The sequence below is a fragment of the Rhinolophus ferrumequinum genome, chromosome 14 (assembly GCF_004115265.2).
Source record: "Rhinolophus ferrumequinum isolate MPI-CBG mRhiFer1 chromosome 14, mRhiFer1_v1.p, whole genome shotgun sequence".
In the NCBI taxonomy this organism is placed as follows: domain Eukaryota; kingdom Metazoa; phylum Chordata; class Mammalia; order Chiroptera; family Rhinolophidae; genus Rhinolophus; species Rhinolophus ferrumequinum.
The window spans coordinates 53218583-53226163 of record NC_046297.1 but is presented as its reverse complement, the minus strand read 5'-3'; the positions used below and the strand labels follow the sequence as shown (position 1 = coordinate 53226163).

The 7581-nt window shown below is 35.8% G+C and overlaps 1 pseudogene; it reads left to right on the top strand.

Moving 5' to 3' along the window:
• Positions 1–5713: 5713 nt before the first annotated feature.
• Positions 5714–6371, top strand: LOC117033729 (ubiquitin-conjugating enzyme E2 R2-like; annotated as a pseudogene).
• Positions 6372–7581: the final 1210 nt, after the last annotated feature.

The window sequence follows — 7581 nt, the reverse complement described above, 5'->3', positions numbered from 1 at the left end:
TAAAGAGTAACTAAAATAACATCTTTATCCAATCTCTACTTTTCTTACATCAAAACCATTTATACTTCTACTATTTATTGAGTATCTACTAAATGTGTGTGCTAAGCTGTAAGTGTTAAGAACTAATAATCATAATAGTGGTTAGTTAATACATTTTTTATCTTCTAAGGTATGGTAGACCCTACTAAATGCCAGGCATTGCTTGAGTTACTGTGTAGTTTTTTTATTAGCAGGACAGATAATGACTCTTCTTTGGCAGACATATACAATAAAAAAGAAAAAAAAAGCTGTAAGTGATGGAAATTCAATTAGTGAAAGACTGCTATAAAAAGTAAAATAGAATTATAGAAACAAAAGCAGTAGATTATAACTATAGGCAGAGTAGTGTTCTACCTACTAAAAGGGAAGACTTACATTGTGTGATATTTGGGTTGAGCCCAAACTGACCCGAAGGGGAGAGAGAGCCTTATGAGTATTTGGGAGGGATGAGGGGAGAGGAAGAGGAAATTTCCCGGCAAAGAGGATGGCAAGTTCCAAAGCTCTGAGGTAGTAAAGAGTTTCGATCATCCACCGGAACAGAAAGAAGACAAGTTATATAATCTGTCTCAGATAATAGATTGGTCAGTTATTCCACAAGAATAAGAAATTATTTGTAACTGAAAGCTGTTCTGCAGATTAAGCATGAGAGTGAATGTAAAATATGTGGTAGACAGCGATCTGGCATATATTACAAGATAAAGTTATGTTAACTAATCATTGTTATGATTATAAATTCTTAATCATCACAGTGTATCCCATGATAATAAAGTAAAATATTGTTTATCAAGGCTCACCTAACAACATGAGACAAAAGCAATTTTTTGAGATTGAGGATAATGACGTTGAAAATGTATATTGCACTGTTTTAGACCAAAGTGAATTTAAAAATATAAAGACAGTGAGCAATACATAATATGGCATGTTATTAATAAACATAAACTTGAGTAAAATGCCTGGATTCAAACTGAGGCTCTACCACTGATTATCAACTCACTTTCGGTTAACTTGCTAATTATCTTGGGCTTCAGTTTGATCTTTTCTGAAACAGAAATAATGATACATCCCTTCTAAAACTGGGTAAGGTTTCACATCAAATTTGTTTATTTTCAACATAACACTTAATTACACTTTCTGTCCATGTTCTAAATTATTTCATTTAATCATTTTATTTATTTATAGATTACCACAACTAGAATGTAAGTTCTATTAGAAAATACACTTTGTCCATTGTGTTGACATCTATCTCTGTGTACCTGGAACTACGCCTGGCATGTGGAAATCATTCTATTTTTTAAATGATTGATTGACTGAAAGAATGAATGCTGTCCAGTTTCTTTAAATATATCCATAAAACTAAAAATCTGCATACACACAAATATATTAATTGCACTGTTAATATATAACATACTTCTTCAGGACACTTTAAGCAAGTTTAAATGATGTTAATACACGATCAATAGTAGGATTTGGTCCAACTGGTCAGACTAATAGATATTCTAGTGATGATGGCACCACAAATTTCAGGGCTACACAAATCAGGAAACATGCATGACAGCTGAGGACTTTGGGGACTGAATCACTAGGTGAACTAGGACAAGGAGAGGAGCCAGAGTGTATAAAGTTTTACAGACACATTGATGAAAAGACAGCCTTAATTAATGCCCTGAAGACATACTAATAGAAAATACCTTTTCAAGCAAAATTCAAACTGAAATTAGTTATTTTGAGAAACATAAGTATGAGTTGAAGAGGCAACATGGTAAATAGTGATTACAAACACCAACGAAAAGAAAAATCTTAATCTGAAGGTATTCTTGTAAAGATTACTGATTGCATCAGCTTTCTTTGTCACGCTCATTCACATTCAATAACAACACTATAATAAGCATTGGCTTCAAACATCAAGCACATGAATCATGAAAAATCAGTACTTTCCTCCAGCATAGGTATGATCAATTATGAGTTCCTGGTAATAGCTCACAGATTTCAGTTTAAGAAAACTAGAGGTATTTCATGTAGAATTTTTTCTTTGAACATCCTTCCAGACTTACACAGAAAAACTTGTCAATTGAATTATTTCAGGGATAAATCAAGCTTACTCAATTGATTAATCTTGATATTCTCATAAAGTATGTTCTCTACTGCTTGTACATGACCAAAATATTTTGTGAAACATTTTCAACAAATTCTCCTTCCTATAGAACTTGTGTATCAGTGACTTTAATTGTTATAGACCAATGGTAACATTTTAAGTGGAACAAAACCTTTTCCATCCAAGGTCAAATTTAGCGAATTCTCAATGAAGAATTCTTGCATTTCTACATTATAGTAATCATCCCACCACCACACTCAGTATCATCAAAATTACTTCTTACAAAATCCACAAATCCTCTTTGAACATTTATTAAATGTGGGTCCATATTATGTGACATGAAAATTCTCTTCTTGCTTTACTCCTTCCCCAATACCCGTCTTCTGGTATCTTTTAGTGTATGTTTTTCCAGGCTTATTTTTTTGTGACCAAATAGACTAAAAAGTAGTCTTATTTTTTTATAGTAACAACAGAAACAAATCCAGTATTTTCTATGCCCTGCATTATCTAAATTGCTTACATGTATTACCTCTCCTCACTTAATAAACACAAATCCATGATACCAGTTATTAATATCCTTATTTTATAGATAGAGAAATAAACATTTTAAGGAAGTTCAATAAACTTGTATCTATATGTATGCATTTATATTAATATTTGTGTATTTATATTAATATTTGTGCATTTACACATGTACATATGTCTGCATATATATGAATATGTTTGTGGACATTGTTTCTGGAAAAAGAAACTTTAAAGATAAACTGCTGACTCAAACTATAGGGTTAGTTCATGTTTGATAGTTATTGAAAAATTGTCTTCTAAAGAAACTAGAACAAATATTATTCTCATCATCATTTACTCACATATAGAGAAGAATTTTATTTCATATTTCAGCAATACTGGATATTATCAATTTTTTACTATATTTTCCAACTTAATGGATTTCAATATATTTGTTTGTGTTTGTTATTTGCAGTTACATTCCACTAAGATATTAAGGATATTAACTCTAATTATGTATGCTGTAAATATTTCTTGTTAGTCTATTTTTGGTCTATCTTTCTACTATTTTGATCCACATCCTCAGCTACTCCAAGAGTTAATACAATCTCCTAAAGTTTACGCCAAGATTGCTTTAACCTCTTTACGGACCTTAGAAATGGATATAGCTCAGATCTACATGGTTTTCTCTAGTAGACAAAAGTCTTCTCTGCCCTATCCTCTACGATAGACCTATGACTCAATAATCAAGATGAGAAACACCCTACACACAAGGATATATTTCCTATAGCTTATTGTGAAACTTCTTACTAGCAACAGCCTGTTAAATGTAATAAAAACTTATTGAATTTCAATCATCTCAACCAAAGAAGATATGAAATACAATATTTACTTGAAAACTTTGATGCAAAAGACAAAAAACATACTCTTTGACCTGATTATTATTGTATTTTCCAAACAACATAGAATGACAGTACTTGCTAAGTCATGTCAACAATATAAAATATGTATGCACAGTATTCAGGTACCAAGTAAACACTACCATAAATAAATCAAAACTTTAAAAATCGTCTGCATAATAAATAGAGTGTTTATAAATGTATAGTCATTTTACATGTACAGAGAGAGCTCTGATGTTTGACCATCTGGCAATGTGGACAGGAGATGTCCTTGAAACAGATACACCTGTGAAATACTAAATGTTTCTTTGCAACTGTTAGTCAAATAAGTGGGTTTAGAAGCATAACTAGGAAGACAATAAAATGTCTGGTGTTTTCTAGAAACTTTAAATTGGTATATTAGTAAAGTAATAGCTAAGTCTATTTATGTGCTTTACTGGATTCAGTGGTTTCTTCCAAACACCGTAGGCGGAAAGAATGGCACTCCTAGTTGACTGCCTATAGTCGAGAGTGGTACTGGAGTTGGGAAGACTTGCATTGATATAGACTTTAAAACACACAGAGTAAAGTTAGAGGTGGAACATAAAATCTATTAACCTCCTTTTATAAAAGAAGAAATCGACACTTCAACACAGAGCATCAAAAATGACACAACACAGTAATGAGAACCAAAGTTTTCAAATACCAAGTCTATAGCTATTCCCACTATGGTATAATGTGCCAAGTAAAGTTATAAACACGAAAATCAAAACAATCTATCCATTGACAAATGAATGGATAAAGAAAATATGGTATAACTTCTTGGTATTTTTCCAAAGATATCCAAAACTATAATTAGAAAAGATGTGTATGTCCCTATGTTCATTGCAGCATTATTTACAATAGCCAAGATATGGAAGCAACCTAAGTGACCATCAATAGATGAGTGAATAAATAAGATGTGTACATATATGCAATGAAATACTACTCAGCCATAAAAGGGAATAAAAGCTTACCATTTGCAATAACATGGATGGACCTAGAGGGTATAGTGCTAAGTGAAATAAGCCAGACAGAGAGAGAAAAGTACCATGTGATTTCACTCGTATGTGGGTTACAAAACCCAAAATAAATGAACAAACAAAACAGAATCAAACTCATAGAGACAAAGGACAAACTGATGATGGCTGCCAGATGGGAGGGGTGTTGGGGACTGGGTGAAAAAGTTTAAGGGATTAAGAAGTACACATTGGCAGTTACAAAACAGTCACAGAAATATAAAGGAATAGAGAATATAGTAAATAATACTCTAATTGGTATATATGGTGCCAGGTGGGTCGTAGACTTGTCAGGGAGATCACTTTGTAAGTTATACATGTCTAACAACTATGCTGTACACCTGAAACTAATATAATATTGAATATTGAATGTCAACTGTAATTGAAAAATAATTAAAACAAATATGTGATATATATATATATACACACACATATATACACACACTGAAAATCATTCAGTCACAAAAAAGAATGAAATGTTGCCATTTGCAACAACATACATGAACAATTTTGAAACCTTGTATGGTGATAGATGTTAGCTAGACTTACTGTGGTGATCATTTTACAATATGTACGAACACTGAATCATTATTTTGTACATCTAATACTAATGTAAATGGCATATGTCAATTAAATGTCATTTTTTTAAATAATGACTTCTTAAATAAAAAAATATCAATTTTTTTAAAAAAACAAAAGCTAGCCCTGGACCCCATGCGCCCTCCATCTGGCTGCAGCAGCCTCTGAAGACAGAGGGCCAGCAGACAGCGCTCACTGCCGACCTGCCCCCTCACCATCACAGGTCCTTGGCGGCCTTCCTTTGCTTCCCCTTAGTGTACTACCTTCAAGGCCCCCTGGTGGAGGCGAGGGCTGGCACCTGGAATGAATTTTCTTAACACCCTGAACCCCTCCCCCTATCCGTCCCCTGTGTGAGGAGAAGCGTCCAGCCAGTGTCCTGTGTGAGGACAGGCCAGGTCAGGCCACCGCCGTCTGGGGACTGGTCTGGCTTGCCTGGGGGCGGGTGTGTGAAGACAGGGGCCCAGTGCGGCCCAGCGGGAGAGCGAGCGGAGGGGCGGAGCTTGTGCAAAGCTCCGCCCATGCATGAGAAGTGGGGTCGGGCAGCAGCAGCAGCAGCAGCAACGATGGCCCAGCAGCACGTGACCGGCTCGCAGAAGGCCCTGATGCTGGAGCTGAAATCCCTGCTGGAGGAACCTCTGGGGACCTTTACAACTGGGAGATTGCCATCTTCAGACCCCCCAACACCCTCTACGAAGGTGGCTACATCAAGGCGCATATTAAATTTCCTTTTGACTATCCATATTCACCATCTATCTTGAGATCCTTGACCAAAATGTGTCACTCCAACATTTATGAGAATGGAGATGTATGCATTTCAATTCTTCATCCACCTGTGGATGACCCACAGAGTGGTGAACTGCCCTCCCAAAGGTGGAATCCTGCTCAGAATGTCAGGACCACCCTGTTAAGTGCAATCTCATACCTTCTCCCCAGCCCATGTGGATGTTTCGGTTATGCTCAGGACATGTATGCACAGTAAAGGAAAAGACAAAGCATATACTGACATCATTAGGAAACAGGTTTCAGCCACGAAAGCCAAAGCAGAGAGGGATGGAGTGAAAGTCCCCACGACTCTGGCGGAATATTGCATCAAAACTAAAGTGCCTCCCAATCAACAGCTCAGATTTGCTTTATAACCACTTGCACAAGGACAGCATTGCTGATGAAGATGAGGAGGAAGACGATGCCGACTGTTATGATGAAGATTCTGAAGGGTCCTGACGTGCTCTTTGGATGTCCCTGTATTGCCCTGCAGTCTCAGGCCAAAGGGAGGGGAGCAAGTGGGGACCCAGCAGTGGCCCCTCAGCAAAAACCTAAGGCAGAGAGCGGGGAAAACAAACACAGCTCCTGCTGATTTCCCTTATGGATCTCAGTTTGCTCCTTTTTATGGACCTCTTAATGGAGAGGAGGTAATCCTCCACATTATGTCCGAATTCTTGCCTTCTTCACCTTTCATCACGGTATTGATTTTTTTTTTATTTTTCCTTTAAACCCAAACCCCTGCCTCACTTTGTGTCTACAAAGTGTTCACAGCAAAACACGTTTGGTCTATTTTTAGATTCTTGAAGAATAAGTCTTTCATCAAGACGTTTAATGTGTTTAAAGCTGAGAACCCATCGGGAGTTCACATGAGCTGCATAGGCTGGGTAGCAAAAGAATACGGAAACAAACAAACAAATCAAAATCCCACAAAACCAACTTTAAAAAAAGAACTTGCCAAGGTTGAGCTGCTCCATTTACATTAGTGTGTGTATATTTGTTCAGCCCCATGGTGGTGCACTTTGTTTTTTTTCCTGTTGTTAAATCTGGGATATGGGGGTATCAAGAACTTTGTGGTTAACTCTGATGAAATGTGTTACTAAGGGCAGAGCTCCTTCAGCCTTCAGGAAATCATCCTAACACGCAGGCCTCAGTACTCTGAAGAGAGAAATCAGATTTTGCTCTTTTGAAATTGATTGGGATCTAAAGCCTGCAATAAATATTCATACTTTACATAGAAAAAAATTAAAAGCTAAAAGCCCAATTAATATAATATTTATATGGACTTATATTAGGGATAGAAATAATAAAGTATACAAATTAATTGCAATAGTTATATTTTAAGTAAATCAAAAGATATCATGGCATTTTGCACAATAGAGAAAGTAGAAGGCATGTTAAGAGTGGGGTAGATGCCAAAATTATGAATTTTGTGTTTTTAAGGGAAACATAACTCTATGTATGTTTTATGTATAGTTAATCTGATTTGTATGTTGCTCCCTACATTTAGACTGGGGAAACTGAGTTTTGACTGAAATCTTCTAAAATAAATCTAGGTATAATCAACTGGTAATACAATAATATTTCTGAGCAGAAATCCTAAACCTGCAAAACATTACAACTTATATTAGTTCTTTTGCTAACAGACCAGAAAACATTTGAAGCCCTGGAG